At 51.4% G+C, this 19,600-nt stretch overlaps 1 long non-coding RNA gene across 1 annotated transcript in view; it reads left to right on the top strand.

Annotated features, from left to right (window-relative positions):
- The first annotated feature begins 671 nt into the window (after positions 1–671).
- LOC120324864 overlaps positions 672–19,600 on the top strand; it is a 32,188-nt gene continuing 13,259 nt past the window's right edge. Inside the window, exons 1-2 of the long non-coding RNA XR_005566537.1 lie at positions 672–777; positions 4,733–4,826. This is a non-coding gene — a long non-coding RNA (uncharacterized LOC120324864). The remainder of the gene's footprint in view (positions 778–4,732; positions 4,827–19,600) is intronic.

Below are 19,600 nucleotides of genomic sequence, written 5' to 3'. Positions count from 1 at the left end.
GGGGTAGTCTGGCAGGGCAGGGCAGAGCCTGGCAGGGCAGGACTTGGGGACCAGGAGGCAGCCCCGGTTCTTCAGGGTGAAGGCCTGGGAAAGGGAGAGTGTTTGGCCAGACTGCCTGGCTTTCAGGAGTTCAGGTTTGTGTTAAAAAGTAAAGAGTTAAAAGTTCTACTCCCTGCAGAATCCAGAACCTGGTGTTACAACAGGATAAAAGATTCAATACTTCAGTATTACAATTTGGACTCAATGATCCCTGTGGGTCCCTTTCAACTCAGGATTTTCTAATAGGAAGAGAAAGTTCCAAGAGGTATCCTCCAGCCACTCTGCAGAGGAAGCCTTTCAGTGGAGAGCTGCCCACTGATGCTCCCTTTCTCAATGGCCCTCGCATGCACAAACACTCTCCATCTCAGTTTTCCCCACACCTTGAGGTCCAACTCTGCCTGTCGTGCTTGCCAGGACCTGTGACCCCACCTGCATAGGAAGACATCTCCTGGCGAAGTGATGCACTTGGAATAACATGGACCACTGCTTTCTCCATTCTTCTTATGCTTCACGTGCCCTGAGTTCCGTGGCAGATGAGCCGCTGGCTGGTACCCTGGCTGGAAGATGGATGAGCCACCCCCATGCTCCTGACACAGCCTGAATGCAGACTTTCTGCTTTCACCTAGGTTTGAGACCAGGAAGAGGAGATGTATTTCCTGAGAAAAAGTGACAGGGTTTGTCCTGGTCTTCCTGTTGGATTCTGGGAGAAAAATCAAAAGACTTGGCTGCTTTGTGAGGGTAAGCATGTTTGGGTTTTATTTCCCTTTGTATATTGTTTTGGCATTTTTTTTATTTTTAAGACAGTGATAGGAAAATTTTCCTCCTTAAGAGAAAAAGAAAGCAAAAGCAGAGACTGATAGTGTTGACCGCTTGTCCATGGACAACAGTGGTCCCATGAAAGGCTAATGTCCACACGGAGACTGTTTGCAGTGGTGCCTAGAGCTAATGAAGTGTGACTTCGAAGGGGGCTCCCAATGCTAGTGCAAAACAAGGCTCACAAGTTTCAAATGTTTGCCTGGATAGTCTCCAGACCTTCTACCCTCCTTTGGGCTACAGCTGAGGTTGGAGACCTTGGAGCTGCAAAGACTTCAGTGCGGCTGCTTCCAAGCAAAACCAGAGCATCACAATGAAAATAAATAAACAAATGGTGCTATTCTGAGCTTCAGACACATTGGAGGGTTTCATCTGCACCACACCAAGCAGGATGAGTCCCTCTCTGTTTGGAACCAGTGTCTTGATTTACAGTTTATTACTTTTTGATGAATTCCCTCCTCTGTCTTCTGAGCGTGGAGCCTGCACACCATTAGGACACTCTCAGCTCACACTTAAAGGGCTCTGCTGATTTCCACTAGCATGGTGCAGGACTGATTCACCCCCTATCAGGATGAGCATTCACAGTATATTTCCATGACATGCAGCTACCTCTCGATGCCTCATGTTAAAGAAACCTCTTCGCAGACATGGTCTTGTCCTGACACCTCCAAAGTCACCTCTTAACACTCCCTGCTCACGTTTTGGCTGTCACCTCTGCCTGCAATGCCGGTCCAAGACCTCTTGGTTTAGCTGGGGCACTTGCCTCATTTATTGCTGGTAATACTCAGCAGCTGGTGGCCCCCCTCCTCCTGCCCAACTCCTCATTTCTTCTGGTTTCTAGGATGCTCCAGCTTTCTCCAGGGCTGCAGCCTTGCAGGATTTTCTGCATCATTGTGCTGCACTCTCAGCTGGTTGCAGTTCTTCATGCAGAGTCCTCATGGAGATTCACCTTTCTTTCCCCTCCTGGATCCAGTCCAGTCAAATTCTCATCCCAAATCCTCCCTCCTCTCAGCAGTTCCTGTGTTTATGTCTCTTGGTCTGGTCAGCCCCTTTCCCCACCTGCCTGTACATGCATTGCTCACTCTGCCTGAACCAGGATGGGAAGTGTGAGGGGGCGGGAGCTGCCTAATCTCAGGGATAGACTGGACTTGTGATTTGGATCCACAGCTTCGCTTATCTGGAAATCCTGCTCAGTCCCTGGCTGGAGCGCATCCTGAAAGGGGAAAAGTTTCAGGGAATTCAGGCGATAAGCACTATAAGACTGCCTTAAGGGAGCACATGTGAAATGGAATATTTCAAAGACTTGGCTAAGTTTGGCGGCAGCAAAGGGCACATCTGGACTAAACCAAAGGCCTTCCCTGCTTCTCCTTTTGCCAAACTTCAAGTCCACATGCCAAAGACATGCAGCTTCAAGAGCTCTTTAAAGCAAAGGTCATCAGATTTCTCTGTAACAAAAACAAGAGAAACCAAAGCATTTCCCCTTACAATGTTCTTGGAAGTAGATGAATCATTTTGGCTGAAAATATATATTTTATATTTACTTAGATACTTCAGCATTAGGCAGCTAACCAGCAAGATGAAGTTCAACCCAAACAGTTTTAGCATAGCTGAGTTAAAAACAGCTGAATAACGACACTTGGCATGGGAAGAGTGACCTCAGGCTCACAGTGCTGGGCAGGAGCAGACTTACCTGCAATGCCTTGTGCCTCTGCTTTCACAGAGCTGCTGGAGTGGAGGTCATGTTTGGTCAGGGTGAAGGAAACTAAAACTTCCAACCTTTTTTGCCTTTACTTTCTTTCTCCCTCAAGCCAAAATAGCAGTGCCCAATCTTTAACCTGCAAGTGGTACCCAGGCTCCAAACTTGGTTTGGAGATGGTGCTCAGGGTGGACAGGGTATGGTTGCTTATATACAGGAGAGTTGGTCAGCTTATACCAGTGCTTTTCAGCTACCTCAAGCTTACACCTCATGAGAGCTATGAATGGTGGCGTATGCTGCAACATACCCTGCATCAGCAGGAGGCTTTGTGGTCCTCACAGCAGGGCAAGAAGGAGAAGGGAGAGGGGAGCCAGGCATCACAGACCAGTGTGCTGGGAAGTGTGGCTGTGCAAGAGGAAATGGCAGAAAATGAGGGCTGCAGGGGCAGGCAGGACTGGACAAAGCTGTACCATTGCTCAGGGCTATACAGTATCCTCTCCCATTTGCCAGGGTCTGGGAGGAACTTGTATTGCACGGAGACCAGCACTGGGATGTATAGCTGGGCCATAGCAAATGGCATAGGGCTGCATTGCAGCAGTGCAGTTGTTGCAGAGGATGGAAGAAGCTTGAAGTCCCTGCTTAGCACCAGCCACTGCAACACCATGCACTGAGAGGTGGGTATGGATGTTGCATCAGTGCAGGATCTTTTTCCCTCCTTTCTCTCCCGCCCCACCGCCGTGCCCTGGCATGGGCCACTGCTGCCACAGACAAGGAAGCTGACCCTGCCACGGTGGTGCTGCTGTGGGTGTAGGCAGGGCTGGGAAGCAGTACTGCCCTTTGCAAAGGTGCTCCATGTCCTCAGAGGTGCTGGTTTTGCTCTACTGACAGTTTCCTGTGAGCGTTCTATTTCCTCTCTGGGAGACTAAATAGCCTCTAAGCAAGGAGAATCTGGCAGCCATCCCAGGCCCTGCTGTGCCGCTGGGGTGTTTAGGGAGGGGAGAGCATACCCTGAGAACAGGGGCTCATGGTGTAGCTGCAGTTTTCACAACAGCCTCCTTGCTCTCCACCTCTGCCATGAGAAGGGCTCTCCACATCTTGTTGGTACTCAGCTAGGAGCAAACTGTACTTTCCATTCTGCCTGTCTGCTGGGTCTGTGGCACCAAACAGTGTCTCCCATTTAAGTACTTGACACTGGTGATATGGACACTTTTGACAAAGGAAGAAGGAAGGAGGGACATGTCAGGACCTGGATAAGGAAATAAATATTTAGACTCAGACCCACAGAAGATAATGTGATGCTTTACATCTGTCACCAAGATGTGTTAAGCAGCCTCTGAGGTCAGGAGAGTTTGCCCATCCTGTGCTCAGGTGGCTTGTGGGTGCTCAGCATAGCTCCAGCATTGTGGTATCTCCTGCCAGCCTCAGTCATCTACTGATGTTCCTTGGTCTGAAGCTAATGGAGGCCAGGGATGTGAGTCACTAGCCTCTGCTGGACTTCTTCCATGTGCTCCATTTGGTAGTGCTTTGTGTGTGTGAGAGTGTGCTCCCCTCTCCCAGCTGTGCGTGTCTGCCTGCCAGCGCGCTGCTGATTGAATTTGCAGCTGTGCTGGTTTTCTCCTCTCTTCTAGCTTTGAGAGTCTCGTTCATGGGTTAGGAGGAAAGAAGGAGGAGGAGGGAAAATGAAAAATAAATTAATAAAGTAACACAGGGAGAGATGCCTAGTAGAAGTGGGTGTTTTCCCCCCAGGCAGCATAGTGTGTCATCCTCCCCACTGTGCCTTCACTATTGGCAAGGAGAAAATGCCGCCTCCCCTTCTACCTCCTAGAAGACGAATTGGGGTCCCCGTTGGAAGTCCCCCCACTTTGCTGGGGGACTGCTAGCTCCTTTGGGCACCACGTTCATTCCCAGGAAAAACCAAGCCACTATCTCATGGCTTTGCACCTTGTTCTGCTGGGGCTGCTTCCAAGCTCTCCACAAGGTGAGGGGTCACCCATCCTGCAGGAGGTAGATGGACTGGACCTTCCTCAATAGGCACCATCAGCTCTTCATCACATTGTACAGCCCATATAGTACAGAGGTGGTGAATACAGAGCTGGACAGCCCCTGCAGCGGGAGCTGGCTGGCAGCTGCAGAGCAGGACACACAGCCTCACGACCCTGCGGCTGACAGCCTTCTTCATTGCAGAAGCTGCACAAGAAGTCTCCAGCTGTGACACTTTGCAGGGGAACCATCAGACATCCCAGTGGGGAGAGCACCACATGTCAGAAGGAGTTTGGAGGTAAGTTCTGCTCTTTGCAAATGATCAGGGTGGGCCTTGGGGTGGATTGGGCCCAAGATCCTGATTCCTGTGGCATCCTACAGCATAATTGCCAGAGGGTCTTGTGGGTCAGGAGGTGAACCAAGAGACATTTCTGAGAGCTCGAGAGGCATCCTCCTCTCTCTAGTGGAGTGCTGGAGACTTGGGTATGTCAGTCTGAAGCTTTCCTCTGCATATCACAGAAAGGTTTGCCAAATGATCTGTACCCCAGTGTGCCCCACAAAAATCTGCAATGGGTGATGGCACCCATTGCATAGGGTCTTCCAAGGATGAGCAGGACTGTGGGAAAGGGGTCGACCAGCCAAAATGGTATGGGTTGTACTACACACTGTCTTGCTTCTCTGTTTTATGGTTGATGGATATGACAAAGACCCCACAGCCATCAAAATATTGTCCCCTATCCTGAGCCTTTCCTTTAGCAGACAGTTTCTGAAAGGGTTAATTTGGATTCCCTGTTGCTTGGCCCTGTTAATCCTGTCTTTTCGAAGGGAAGAGCAATGGCCTAAAGCTTGATTGTGCTTTAGCTGGCATGGATGCAGATCTGTTGACTCCAAGGGTTCCTCACCTGTGCAAATGAGATTAGGCAAGGCCCCAGGGACACGGGTCAAATCAGGACAGAGTAGTGGCTTCCCAGAGAGGGGCTGGGAGGGCCGTAGCTTCCTCAGCAGCTGTGAACCCGCAGATACGATGGGGAAGGCACTCAAAGGGTCTGGGCTGGTGTTTAAGCAGCCTGGAGCGGACCCAGGCTGACTTTACAGTTTACAGCTGAGGTGTTTCCTGCAGGCAGCAGAAGGTATTTTCCCAGCTTTTCTGGCGCTCCCCACTCACAGCTGGAGAAACGCTTTGGATTTGAGTTTCCCAATGAGATATCATGCCCATGTGCTCTGTGGCAGACAGGTGCTTGGGCATGAGAGAAGTGTGGCCACAGCAAAGACCTCCTTGCTTTTTCACTAAGGTGCCCAGGTCTGTGGGGGAAGGACATCTTGTGCTCTGGTCCCAAGGCTAAACCCTGCCCTCAACCTGACCTTGCTCATCTTATAGCCTATGGACTTTCCCTGGCTTGCCAAGCCCAGGTGTGATTGTGGCACACCTCTGATCAGGGACTTTGCCTCCTGATCCAAGTGCTTGAGGTAGCATGGTGCCATCCCTCAACCCAAGGCTCTCCCTGCCCTGGCAAGGCTGGCACAAGGAGTGACCCCTCCCTGGGTTTAGGGGCCGGCAAGGGTGGGTGGGCTTCAGTTGCTTGCAGCATGTCTATCAGTGCCGTGGGACAGGGTGAAGACCTCATGGCACCAGGCCAGAAACAAGTTTGTGGGTAAAGAAGGGGTATCTGCTGTGTTGGGGAGGGTGGAAGTGAGGAAGGAGTGGTTGGAGAGAGGGGACCCCTATCTTCTGAGGTGCTCAGCATCTCACAGGATAAGCCCTCAAAATTCCAGAGGGGCTTCAGTTTCCCTCAGATTCTGCATCCTCTGCCATTGTCCACAAGCAGCAATCTGGGCATGCCTCAGATAGGGATCTTGGGCAGGAGCATCCTTCCTCATCTCCTGCCCCACAGCACAGATGGCTGCCACCTGGGACGAAGGACAGGGGCAGCAGTGCCCAAAGGTGGCTGGGCTGGGCAGCAGGCCTAGGGAGGGCACAGCAGCAGGCAGCTGCCCCGGCAGGCTAGCAGCACCCTGGTGGGCGCAGAGGCCAGAGGGGCAGACACGGCAAGGGAGGCAGACATTGTAGCCTTCGTCCCACCCACCACACTGTTCGAAGGAAAGTAGAGGGTTGGGAAATTTGTCTTCACCTCCCCTGTCCCCCGTTCTGAGCGGTGAGAAAGCACACATGGTACCTCACGGGGAGGGGGTCACAGCTGGCACCCCAGCTCAAGCAGCAAGACAGGATGCTGGGTGAGGAGCCGGTCTCCCGCAGCCCCCGGCGCTGGGAGGGCGAACAGGAGCGGGACCTCCGGGCAGCCACTGCAGCTCTGCCCTCGGGCTGCCTTCCCGTTCGGAACGGCGCTGAAAAGGAGCGGCGCAGCGGGAATCCCCGGGCAGCGCCTGACTCGGCGCTCCTCCGAGGCACCCCTGCAGCACAGCCTCCACCGCCGGCGGGACCCCCGCTACCTGCAGCTCGCCCCGCCGCCCCCATCCCGCGTGGATGTGGGCGGCACCTTCCTCCCGCCTGCAGCTCCTCCGGCAGCCCCTCCTCCCCACCTGGGAAACAGGCTCCCTTCTCTTCCCGGCCGCTGCGCAGACACCCGGCTCTGCACGTAGCAAATGGTGGCGATTTCCTCCTTAGAGGCACCACATGGAAAGTATTGAGCCGTCTGTGGTTTGCTTTTGTGGTTTATTTTTTTCTCTCTCTTTTTTTCCTTCCTTCTCTCCTTTTCTTTTCTCTCTTCACCCCCCCCCCCACCCCTTCCCTTGCCTGACACGCTCTCTGTGTCCTATTGGATGCAGTGTTAGATCTCCCACACTTCTCTGATTGCTCATATACATCTGCTCCCAGTCACCCTGCACAGTGCTGAATGTCAGGAAATGACTGACTTGCACAGTGAGCACAGCTGGGCTGACCCCGCAGGGGCAGGGAGCAAGGGAGCAGGAGCAGTGGTAGGGGCATTGGGAAGTAGGGGGGAAGAAGGTTTTTGGAAGCCATGACATGGCCAAGATCTCCTGTGCTGCTGGTCTCCCAGAAGGAAGAGCTGTGAGGGTCCCCTGTGTCTCGCCACTCCAGTTTGCTTGGTGTCTTTGGGGTTAGTTTGCTAACAGAGGGGACACAGGGGTACTTATTCTTTCACTTTTCCAATGGATTATTATTTCCCAGTGACCAGGGAGAGTGAAACCACCAAGCAAACCCTGCAGAAGAGCCTTTTCCTCACCCTGCTCAGGACCTGGGGCCAGACACAAATACACTGTGTGTGTTGCTTGTGTGAGGTGCCCACCAGCCAGTGGGACTGGGATGGCCAAGGAAAACTTGTACTGACTGGGAGTGAGTCTTTTTAAATACCCAGTGCTTGGCATAGTCTGCCCTGACAAGGAAAGCAAAATGCCAGGGACCTAGAAAGGAGAGGTGCTATGGGCCATGAACTGAGGATGGCAACCAGCATCACTACTTGTACATAATGCATTATAAGGACTTCTGCCATCATTGTTGTCTTGGGATAGAGTCATAGTTCCCACAGACTACAATCCTATGATTCTAGTTCACCAGGGAAGGGAGAACTGCAGCCCAGTGATGCTGCCTGTCAGCCAAAGCAAGGGCAGGCAACAGAGGTCAGGACCTGTGCGGGACAGCACTAGTGGCTATTTGTGTGTGGGATGACTTTTCTCTTGGAAAGGTTGGAAGCTGGGCAGGTATAGAACATATATAGGCACCTCAGAACTAACAGTGCCAATAGTTAGTCATCACAAGGACATGGTCCAGGCTCCATGCTGGGGGTAAATGACTCATTGAAGTCTGTGGGACTAGAGTTTTGTTGCTCTTGGCACTCAAGCCAGCTGGATTTAATGCTACGTTGGGTACATCCTTCGTGACTGGTAGAGTGTCCTTTGCAGCATGCTGTGCCATTTGCAAGGACAGCACATATGCTCTCTGGGACAAACACCCTATTAGCCCAAGAGCCCTTCCTCTCCGTCCGTACCCTGTTGTGTGTTTGAGGGAGATGCCAATGGAGTCAAGAAATTTGCCATAAATTCTTACAGGGAATTTTTGCACTGGGCAGCTCACTGGCTTGTCTCAGTCGCTGCGCCTCGTCTCCACACCTAGTACTGCACACTGTCAGGGCTGCCCCTGTGAATGTTCTGAGTACACACACAGATGTCACTGGAGGGCAAGGGGCCCGTGGTGGGCAGGGTATTTTAGAACGTGTTCACAAGCTGAGTATCTAGGCTGCTATGTTCTGTTAAACAGCATGCTAAGGAGCTCCCCCATTTCTGTTGATCTGAGCTGGGCAGGTGGAGTGAATCCCTTCCTCTAGGCAATGCTGCTGATTCCTCTTGCAGGAACCCATAGTGTGTGAGAGCCGCAGCAGTGGTTCAGGAGAGGAGGTGGTGGCTCTTCTCTCCACCTGCCTGCTTGGTTTGTCCTCTGGACCATTTCCTTCCTCTAAGTAAGCATCCACCTGACTCAGCGTTTGAAACCCTTTCCTGCTGCTGCTCCTAGAGCTCACTGCACACTGCATACAGGAACTGCTGTGTCTGTGCAGACCTTGCACCATGACATCCCTTGGAGCACGTTCCCTGTCCTCCCACCAGCTGCTTACCCTGAGTTGGTTACAAACTTTCTCTCTTCCTTACATCTAAGCCTGGTCTTTTGTCTCCCAAGATTTTAACACTGTTCAAGTTCTCCTTAAGATCCAAGCCCTCTTCTGCAAGCTGCAGTCTCAGCATGGCTGGTGCTTGCACAAGTTTGCAGGCATGCAGAGCATGAGGGGTTTCAGAAGGCTGTGGGGCTCTTTAGACATTGGCGATGTACTACCTTCTCATTGTTTTGGTACCAAGCTAACCCCTTGGTGGGGTGCTGGGAGGGTGAACACAGGGTGCTGTCTGCTGAAGAAGCTCAAAAGTGGCTGCATCTTTCTTGCAAACCAGAAGGATTTTGCTCTTGGAGCATGTGGAGAATCTTTGGGCAGTGATAGGGGGTTTCCTTTGTTACCAGTTCCTCAGTAGCATCCCTGGATGGATCAGCCTGAAACGGGCTGATCCAAACAACACCAATAGACTCGACTCTTGGTGGCCGGTGGTGGAGGAGGTGACTGTGGGGTGACAAGAGATGCGGCCCATCAGGAGCCAGGGGAGGGCCCAGGAGATGGGGCTGCCTGGGGGAGGTACCCTGCAGAGGGGAGGTCTAGATTCCCCTACCCCTCACCATCTCCACTTTTTCAGGAGCTCAGGCCTGTTAGTTCAGGCAGCCAGCTCTACTGCGAGCTCAGGGATGTATTGAAGTGGGACTACAGGCTTTGGAAGGAGGAAGCTTCCCTCAATGTGGCCCTGGCAGTTGGAACAGAGCAAACACATCCCTATTTACAAGCACCCCTGTGCCTCAGGATGCAACTGCAGGCCTGTCCCAAAACCCAGCATGTGATGCCTCAACTCGGTCCTTGATGTCCCTCCTTGCTTTACTCTCCATCTGAGAAGAGCTGATCTGGGTCCTCTCTCCTCCACATCACCTGCCAAGACCTGCCATCACTCAGGCCCTCCACAAATACCATTCTGCTCCTGGAAGCTATACAGCACTGCCTCAGCACCCCAGCATCCCCCAGCTCTGCTTGGCCCCATTAACCAGCGAGCTGCATCACACAGGTCACCTGCAAGGAGCTGGCACGAATTCAGAGCAGGTCCTATGGGTGCAGGTAAAAGGCACAAATGGGCTGCTGCCACCCTCCTGCTCTGCCCTGCCTGCCAGGCTTGGGAGGGGGCACCGAGCCTGGTGAAGGCAGCCAGGGTATGGAGATGGGAGTGTGCTGCCTGGGATCCCTAGCCAAGCCTTCATCAGAGCCCTTCTTCTGTACGTGCTGCCTGGCACTGAGACTGGAAGTGCACCTCCCTGAGAGGCAGGGAGGGAGAGTGGTGATAAGTGAGACTGTGGAATTAATTCCCACTCTTGATACATGTTTGTTCTCCCAAATGTGTTTGTTGGCGTGGTCCCGGGCAGGGCTTGGCCTGGCATCCAACTGACTCCTCCTTTTATCTTGGTTACTGCATGAAACCTGTTAATTGTATCTATCTCCAGCCCTGAGTGCTGGATGGAGATTTCACATCAAACAGCAGTGCTCATGAAGTGGATCCGAGGAGGGCACTGAGCTCGACTCTGAGGCTGCAAAGAGGAATAAGAGACCTCCAAGACTTTGATTTCATCCCAGGCTCTCTGCAAACATCCTCCTCGCCCGGCTGGGGCAGATGGGGTCTGCAGAAGGTTGTTAAACCCAGCCTTTGGCAGGCTATGCAGGGGAGGAGGTGTTTCCCGTGCTGATGAGCTCTGCTAAAGGATGTCCCAACCTGCCTGTGGCAGCTTGGGGAAAAGTGGCCACCTGAAGCTTGGAAACATGTTACATCTACAGTGTTTTGAAATTAGGAGCAAGTAATCTCTGTAAATCCTTATCTGGAAGTCAGGCATTGGGGCTCATCCCAAAATACATGGGCTTGCTGCCAAAGCTCTGTGTGTAGCACTGACACGAGGGTATATGATGTCCCTCTTGTGGGAGCTGGCCACTGCCTTTCAGGAGGCTCCCAAGGCTTCCAGCCTGTCCTGCACATGCTCTGTAGACAGCTCAATTTCTATTCCACAGCCCAATCTCTTCTTCCTCTGACACAATTATTTAAAAGTTTCTTTGCAGCCTCCAGGCATCCCACCCTCTTGCTGGCTTCCCTTTCCACAGCTCTCTCCAGCTTGTCTCCACAGGACTTTGCCTTCAGAAGAGCTTCACAGCTGGGGCCCAGGATGGGGGTATATGGTAAGACCATGGGGGTTTTCCCTACTGTATAGACCAGACTTGTATCTTCAGACAAAGATGTGAGAAGCCCCTAAAAGGAGCATGGGAGAAAATTTGGGCAATGCCTTGTTCCCAAGGGAAAACAGTTCTGGTCTCTTCTTAGGAAGGGCAGCATCCCAGAGGGCCTCTTGGGGCTACTTTTTGATGAGGGACTTCAAGCCAATGAGCCGGGTCAGCAAGCACAGCCTTGTTTCTCTTGTGGAGCGCTTGTCTCATGGTGAAATAAGTAATAATAAAAGACTTTTTGCCTTTGGTGTCCTGCACCACAGGGCCATGCCTAGTGTCTGGAGTGCAGGAGCTGATTTTTGACCAAGTAGAAGCATCTTTGACCAAGTACACTTTGTGCAAGCAGAGTTCCTTGTGTGCTTCTGTGTCCTGCTGAGATGCAAAACCACAAAAGATGGCTCCTTCCAAAGATGTACATCCCCCAGAGCAGGCAGCCAAGCAACAACCAGGGATCTGGAGAACACCAAGGAATTCAGTGAGGCAAGTTTACAGCTGGGATAAAGCAAGTGACCAGTCTCCCTATGCTCTAAATCACCACGGTGGAGAAAGAGGTTTGGAGGAGGTATGTGGGAAGCCTCTCCCAGGCACAAGTAGGTGAGAAGGGAAGGAGCGTGCAGTCACTTGGGAAAGCAGGCAAGCAGGCGGCATTGATCACCTGGTAGGGCTGGCAGAGTGGAGGCAGGACCTGCTTTCTCCCAAGAGCTTAAGAAGCTGGGAAGGGACATGTGGATGCTGGAAGTGGAGATGCTGTATGTGATGGGTGGGAGGGAAGACTGGTGTCTGGCAAAGCTGTAACTGCTCACTATCATAAGACATCTGTGGCTGTCCCATAAGCTCATAAATCATCTCTCAGCTGGTCAGTGCTTGAATTGCTGCAGTGGCACAGCAATACTCTGCAAAGCTTTGCCTTTTCCCTACCCAAACAGGGGCCGCTCCCTTCCCCCAGCTACCCTGCCCACATTCACCGAAGGAAAACCCAGCCCTTTAATTCCAGTCACAAATTCTGGAAATGATTAGTGGGCTGTCATCACTCAGCCCCACCGGATATGGGGCACGGGGCATTTCCGTCCCCTGTAATTGATCGTGTGCAGGGCTGCCTGGCTCTGCAGCGGGCAGGGGAGAAGTGACTGAGAGCTGGGTGTAGTGTTTCCCTCTCCTTGCCTTGCTCAGTGCTCAGCTGGGAAAACCGCTGGACCAAAAAGCAGGGCAAAGAATAAAATCATTCATAGCTAAAGGTAAGGACAAGGCAAAAGCATTCCCCAAAGAATTGGGCTGATCCTGTCTAGGAAAAAAAATGGAAAATAGTGCAGTTTGGGGCAGGGGGGCAACGCCGGGGCAGCTCCTTCACTGATGCGCAAAACTGCACTTTGGGAAAGTGCTGTCGCATCCCTCAAGGAGCCTGGGAACTCGGTGGCCTGTTTGTCCAGGGTACCAAAGGCAGCTGCCAGCTCCTGCCTGATGGAGAGGATGCTGATCAGCATCACACCCGCAGCCACCCAGCAGCCTTTGTTCCCTGCTCTGCCTGCCCCTTTCCCAGGGCGCTCTCTGGCTCCTAGGAGCTGCCCGTTTGCCAGCTGCCTAGCGAGACCTGCTATCTGCCCCGTGTGAATGTCTTGCATCCATCCAGCAGACTCCCAGCCTTCCACTGAAATGCCTCATTGTGCAGCTGGCTGGACTACGTGAGCCTGACTACGTGGAGCCTGCTTTGCTTTGAAGCTAACTCTTCCTTTTGAGTCAACAGAGCTGTGTGGTGTAATTGTAAAATTTCCCTTCACTGGCCAACCTCTTGATGTTAACAAAAGCTCCCTGCTATGTAAACAGGCCAGATGCTGCAGGATGCTGTCTGCAGGCTCACGTGTGCTCCTCATCCTGCAGGAGGTGCTGGACTCGCACCTGTGGGCTCCCTGAGCCAGGCAGAGAGGTTGGAGCCATGTGCCCCCCAAATGGGGCAGAGTCACTGGTTCCCTCATCCTTTTCTCAGTGACCTCAGATGTATGTCTCCCTTCCTTTTAGATTATCTGGCTCTGCAGAAATCCTGGCTGAAACTGTCTTAAATGTGGTAGTAATTATTTTAAGAAAGAGTGAGGTTCTAGCTGACTAGGAAAAAAAGGCAGAAGGATAGTACCTGTTTTTAAACAAGTAAAGGAAATGGAGCCACTGGACATCGGAACTGTCAGGCTGCTTTCATCACCAACAAGGGTCCTAGAGCAGACACCCTATTTGTAAGGCTGACCAAGATAGCAAGGTAAAGGGGAAGAGGATTGGATTTGGCAACAGCCTAATTTCCTTCTACAACAAGGTTGGAGGAGACGAGGGAGATGTGTCCTGACTCTAATGCTGTGATGTACTTCTATGATCAGCCTGGGTGTTGGTTTCAAAGATGCATATTACATTTCATAGAATCATAGAATGTTAAGGGGTTGGAATGGATATAAAGATCATGTAGGCCCAACCTCCCTGGCATGAGCAGGGACACCTCCCCCTAGAGCAGGTTGCTCAAGGCCTTGTCCAACCTGGCTTTGAACACTGCCAAGGTTGGGGTATCCACAATGGACCTGGGCAACCTGTTCTAGTGTCTCACCACCCTCACAGTAAAGAATTTCTTCATAATATCTAACATAAATTTCCACTCTTTCAATTTGTACCCATTATTCCTCATCCTCATCACTACAGTTCCCAATGAAGAGTCCCTCTTTGGCTTTCCTGAAGGCCCTATTCAAATACTGGAAGGTTGCTACGATGTCTCCATGCAACCTTCTCTTCTCTGAGTGGAACAGCCCCAACATTTTCAGTCTGTATTCATAGGGGAGGTGCTTCAGTCCTCTCATCAACTTTGTGGCCCTTCTCTGGACTTGCTTCAGCAGTTCCATGTCCTTCTTACCTTGGGAACACCAGAACGGTACACAGTACTGCAGGTAGGGTCTCACAAGAGCAGAGTAGAGGGGGAGAATCACCTCCTTCAATCTGTTGGCCACCCTGCATTTGATGCAGCCCAGGATTTGATTGGCTTTCTGGGTTGCGAGTGCACACTGCCAGCTCATGTTGATTTTTTTGCTGACATTGATTGGCCATGTGGTGGTTGCAGGCACTTTGGAGCTCAGGAGGGAGTTCAGGCAGAGTGTGACACTGGCGAAATGGATTTAAACAGGATGCAATTCGTAAGGGCAAATGCAAGCAACACACAGCAGGATAATTTGCTGTATGCATATACAAGCGGGGCAACAAGGCCTTCGGAAAACGCATTGGTGTCATTGAGGTCATGTGTGTCATTACCGAGGGACTCGGTGACACATAGATATGAAGAAAAACAAACACTGCTACTAGGCTATATAAACAAAAGTACCATAAGCACCATGTGTGCTGCAATCATTCCACTTTACGCAGTATTAGGAAAGCCTCATACTTTCTGGATATATCCAGTTTGGGCAATACAGTTCGAGAAAAGCTTACACCTATTAGAGTCCATGAAAGATGATCAGCAGACCAGTAACCACAACCTATGAGTAAAGGTTGAAAGAACTTCATTTGTTTAGTCTGCTTATGAGAGGAGGAAAGGGAAAATCTGACAACCTTCAGATTTGTAAAATGTGACTGAAAAAGAAACTGAATGTGTTGTTCCCCATCTACAGGAGACACAATATTAGACATCCAGAAAACCTTTTCAGCTCCTTAAGCCCTTAAGGGCTCCTGTCCTCTTAAGACAGAATGTCTTGCAGGGACCACACAGTCACAGAATCAGAATGGGTCAGGTTGGAAGGGACCACAGTGGATCATCCGGTCCAACCTCCCTGCTCAAGCGGGGTCATCCTAGAGCACATGGCACAGGATTGCATCTAGATGGTTCTTGAATATCTCCAGTGAGGGTGACCCCACAACCTGTCTGAGCAATCTGTTCCAGTGTGTGGTCACCCATACATTAAAGTTCTTCCTCATGTTCAGTGGAATTTCCTGTGCATCAGTTTCTGCCCATTGCCTCTTGTCCTATTGCTCAGCACCACGAAGAAGAGCCTGGATCCATCCTCTTGGCACCCTCCCTTCAGATACTTGCATACATTGATGAGGTGCCCTTTTAGTCATCTCTTCTCAAGGCTGAACAGGTCCAACTGCTTCAGCCTGTCCTCATAAGAGAGATGCTCCAGTCCCCTCATCATCTTTTTAGCCCTCCTACTGGACCTGCTCCAGGAGCTCCATGTCTCTCTTGCACTGAGGAGCCTTCTTGTCCATAAGGGCACACTGCTGGCACATGGACAGCTTGTTGTCCACCAGATCCCCCAGGTCCTTCTCTGCAGAGCTGCTTTCCAGCAGGTCAGTGCCCGGTCTGTACTGGTGCATGGGGTTATTTTTACCCAGGTGCAGGGGACCCTGCATTTGCCTTTGTGGAATTTTAGACAGTTCTTCTCTGTCCATCTCTCCAACCTTTCAAGGTCCTTCTGAAGGGCTGCACAGCCCTCTGGGGTATCAGCCACTCCTCCAAGCTTTGTGTCATTAGTGAACTCACTGAGGAGACATCTGTCCCTCCATCCAAGTAATTGATGAATAAGTTACACAATACTGGTACTAGTATTGAACCATGGGGGACACCACTAGTGACCATCCTCCAGCTAGACACTCCAACTCCAACCACACAGTCTCCTTCTCTAGAAATTTCCAAAACCAAGATGCTACTTGTAGGCCTGGTTAGATAGCAGTATCCCTTCTTGGCAGAGATATATATCTAGATGATGTCTCTAGTGCCCTGTTTTAGATCTTGCACCATTACATGGTAAGGCACAGCTGGTCTTTGCAGGCTGACGAGGGCATTGCTGAAAATTGATGAACAGTGATTCTTCTGACATCACCGTGTTGTCTAGACACCACATCATATTGCCTGTTTCAAAAAGTGAATAGCCTTGCAGGATACATGACACAACACCAGCAAGCTGTCAGTTGCTCAAATAAGCTGTGAACAGCTTAACCTGCTGTTCACACAGACCTGCTGTTTGGCTGATGGAAGGCAGCAGGCTCCTATCACTTCCTGATGGGAAAAGCAGTTGTTTAGTTGCGCCATGGAGGCTCCTAACTTTGCAGAACTGGGAGTCAATCAGAAAGGTGGATTACATCATTCCTGCCTATGAGAATCAGATGGGAAGACTTCTTGAATGGGTCCCTTATCTGGTGCTGGATAGATAACAAGTGAAGATTTAGAGAAGAGGTGGAGGATGCCTACCCTTTTTTGTGGCTGAAGTTAAACCACTCATTGAGGGTAAGCTACAAGCATAGAGTAAACATCAGTCCTTGAATGAGCTTTCATGACAGCAGGAGAAAGAGGACCCAGTCTGCACCGGACCTCACAGCTGCTCTTCAGGAGGAGAGCCCACTGAAGCTGGCAAGTCCTCCAGGAGGTCAATGGGAAGGTGCCCACAGGAGCCCTTCAGAGCCATGCCAGACCTCTGCAGAAGGCTGTCAAGAGCAGAACTGAGCTACCTTCCTTTTCATGCAGACTTGGTGCCATTTTCTACATGGGGAATCCTGTCATGACTGTGCTGGTTGAGCCTGGTGCTGAAGCGTACAAACCACCCCTTCAAACTCAAATGCGCTTTGAGAGCTGGCTCAAGCAATGGGTGCCTCTGCCAGAGGGTAAGCGTGTTCACAGAAGCTGGATGGAGTTTGCATGGAAAAACTAGACCCTAAGCCTCACTAACACAGAAAAGCCAACCCACCACACACACTAATGGAGGCATTTGCAATGAACGGGCTGGTGGTTGTCTGGATTACAGTACTGAGATGAGAGGCCACTGGGGTATAAACATCTGTCAAGAGCAGATGAGTTCTGGAGTAGAGACATTCCCCATAGGTTTATATGATTTTCAAGGACCTGAGGGCAATGATCTGTTTTCTGCTTCTTGGTGATTTCACAGATGAGTGACCTCAGTGATCTCATGACCCATTAATAAATAATTCTTCCAAACTCCTTGGCTGAATTGCCCTTATGTAACATGCAGGATGAAACCAAGGGGAATACCTTCCTCCAAGACTTCATATTGCAGCTCAAGTGTGTTTGATAAAGCCATCCTGCAGAGATTACAAACTCCCCTGTGCTTGGAAAGGAGGAGAAAGGGGTCATAGTGGATAACACAACTTAGATCTTGGAATACTTTCTCTGGATGTCCTGCCCGGCCAAGATGAAACTTCCCTGGCAGTTGGTTCAGTTCTGCTGGATGAAAAGTTACATGGCCCTCCAATCAACCCTCAGAAGCTACAACTGGCCCTCCAAACGTTCCCAGCTTTCACTGGAAACCAAGCAGGTTGTGTCTACACTACTGTTTTCTACTAGCCAGCAGAGCTTTGCTGTTTGAGGGCATGAAGCAGGGAAACCAGCCACACCAGCCAAACATCTCATAACATCTCATTTTTGTATCTGGCAAATTTGTTCTGAGGGCTGAGCTTGGAGGAATACCACAGCCTCCTCCCCTCCCTGTCTGACTGTGGTGCTCAAGAGAGTGAGTCATCCATTTTTCATGTGGAGCTCCCTGTCATTCCAAGGAAAAAGGCCGTGCTTCCGGCATCCCTTGGTGTGTGGGTTTCCATTCATCTGTGGATGGCCAGGCAACATGCCATCCCCAGGAAAAAATGGCTGCTGCTTAGTTCCTCTGCTATTAGTTCATCCCTTAGGATTTTGCTAAATTTCTCCATGTCTTTTGGATGGTCTGTCTGAGGAGAAAGTGCTCAGCGTCTGGAAGTTTTGCACTGTGTTCAAGTCAGAAAGGCTGCCTGTTCTTTTTCCTTGATTCCTGCAAGTCCTGCATGAGGCAGGAGTGAATCAGATCCTTTGCTGCTGCATCTCCACTGTTCTAAGGCAGCAGAAGCTTATCTGTTCCCATGACTTGTCAACGGGCTCTGTTAGCATGAGACCCTTAGTAAAAGGTTAGGGAACACCCCTCTTGCCTTCTGGTGGGGAGATTATTAGATGAATAAATATCTCAAGGCAGGCCAGACAAATCAGGGCCTCCCGATTTGGAGAAGTCAACCAAAGCAGACTGGGTGGTCATCAAGTGGTCCCCTCACTCTGGGGAGCATGTAATGCACCCCTTCATGGTGGGATCTGCTGGCGTTCTCCTTGGCGTGGAAACCCCACCCCCCCATTTCACAGAAGGTGGTAAACAAGCCCTAGACCTCATCCCTTGGCTCCAGGGCATACAGTTGCAAAGCTCCTCTGATCAGTGTGGGAGGAAGTGCCTCCACCCTCCTTATGGCTGCCCGATAATGATCCCCAGCTGTAAGCCTCTCCCTTCCATGCCTGGAAGCCCAGGCTGGCTGCAAGGGGTGGGGCGCAGGCTGTTTAACCCATTCTCTGGACAGATGGACAGATGGATGGATAGACAGACAGATGCTCCCGAGCTGCTGCTGAAACACTGGAAGCCTCTCTCTGCTGGACTGCCTGGTTGGGTTGCCAGACAGGTGCTGAAAGGCTGGGGGTGCAGAGGTGTGTGGGTTCATGTGCCAGGGGGAGTAATGATGGTTGTGCTTGGCATCAGGGAGCGATATCTTCTTTGGGCTAACAGCTCTACTGGCACTGGAGCGTGACCAGGAGATATGTGGCTTGGAAGGGGGATGGGTTCTCCCCAAGACCTTCTTCACAGGGCTGTTTCCAGTGGCTCCTGCCAACACCACTGGGCCAGGGATGTCCATCCGGCAGACATGCAGGTCTGTGGGTTACTGCAGGGGGCCCTCTCCTCCCACAGCCCGGCATCCTGGCTGCACCTGGGGCTTTGGCTCTGTTTTTTAAGCAGCTTTTGTCCCTTAGAGAAAGTCGGCGGCGAGGAACCATCTCCGGCTGGCTCCTCCATGCAGACTGAGGTGAGTGGCCAGACAGCTGCTGGTGTGATGCCTACGTAGCACCAGACCACAGACGTGGGGCAGGGTATTCCTGAGGTGACGGGACTGAAGTGCGAGAACAGCGAGGCTGGATGGTGAGAGACTTTCTCTGCTCATACAGCTAATAGACTAATTAACAAGAGGCTCAAAACTTGGCCGTGTTTGTTGTCAAATGCAGGCCCCTTTCCAAGTGGTGTTAACAGCCTTCCCTTTTCACTCTGGGCACATTGTACAGCCAGGGCTTTTCTGCTGCTTCACAGAGGATTCTTCATTTAGTGATGGATATAGGCTGAATAGCTGTTGCAGCTATAGGTGACACCAGGGTCAGGAGAAAGGAGTGGCAGGGAAGGGGCAGTAAGGGGGCAGGTTCCTGGGGCTGGGAGAGCGGTGGGAGGCT

Source organism: Pipra filicauda, unplaced genomic scaffold (assembly GCF_003945595.2).
Source record: "Pipra filicauda isolate LSUMZ 115617 unplaced genomic scaffold, ASM394559v2 scaffold72_size3293161_pilon, whole genome shotgun sequence".
NCBI classification, from domain to species: Eukaryota; Metazoa; Chordata; class Aves; order Passeriformes; family Pipridae; genus Pipra; species Pipra filicauda.
The sequence above is the reverse complement of the archived record's forward strand: the minus strand, read 5'-3'. Positions and strand labels throughout refer to the sequence as shown.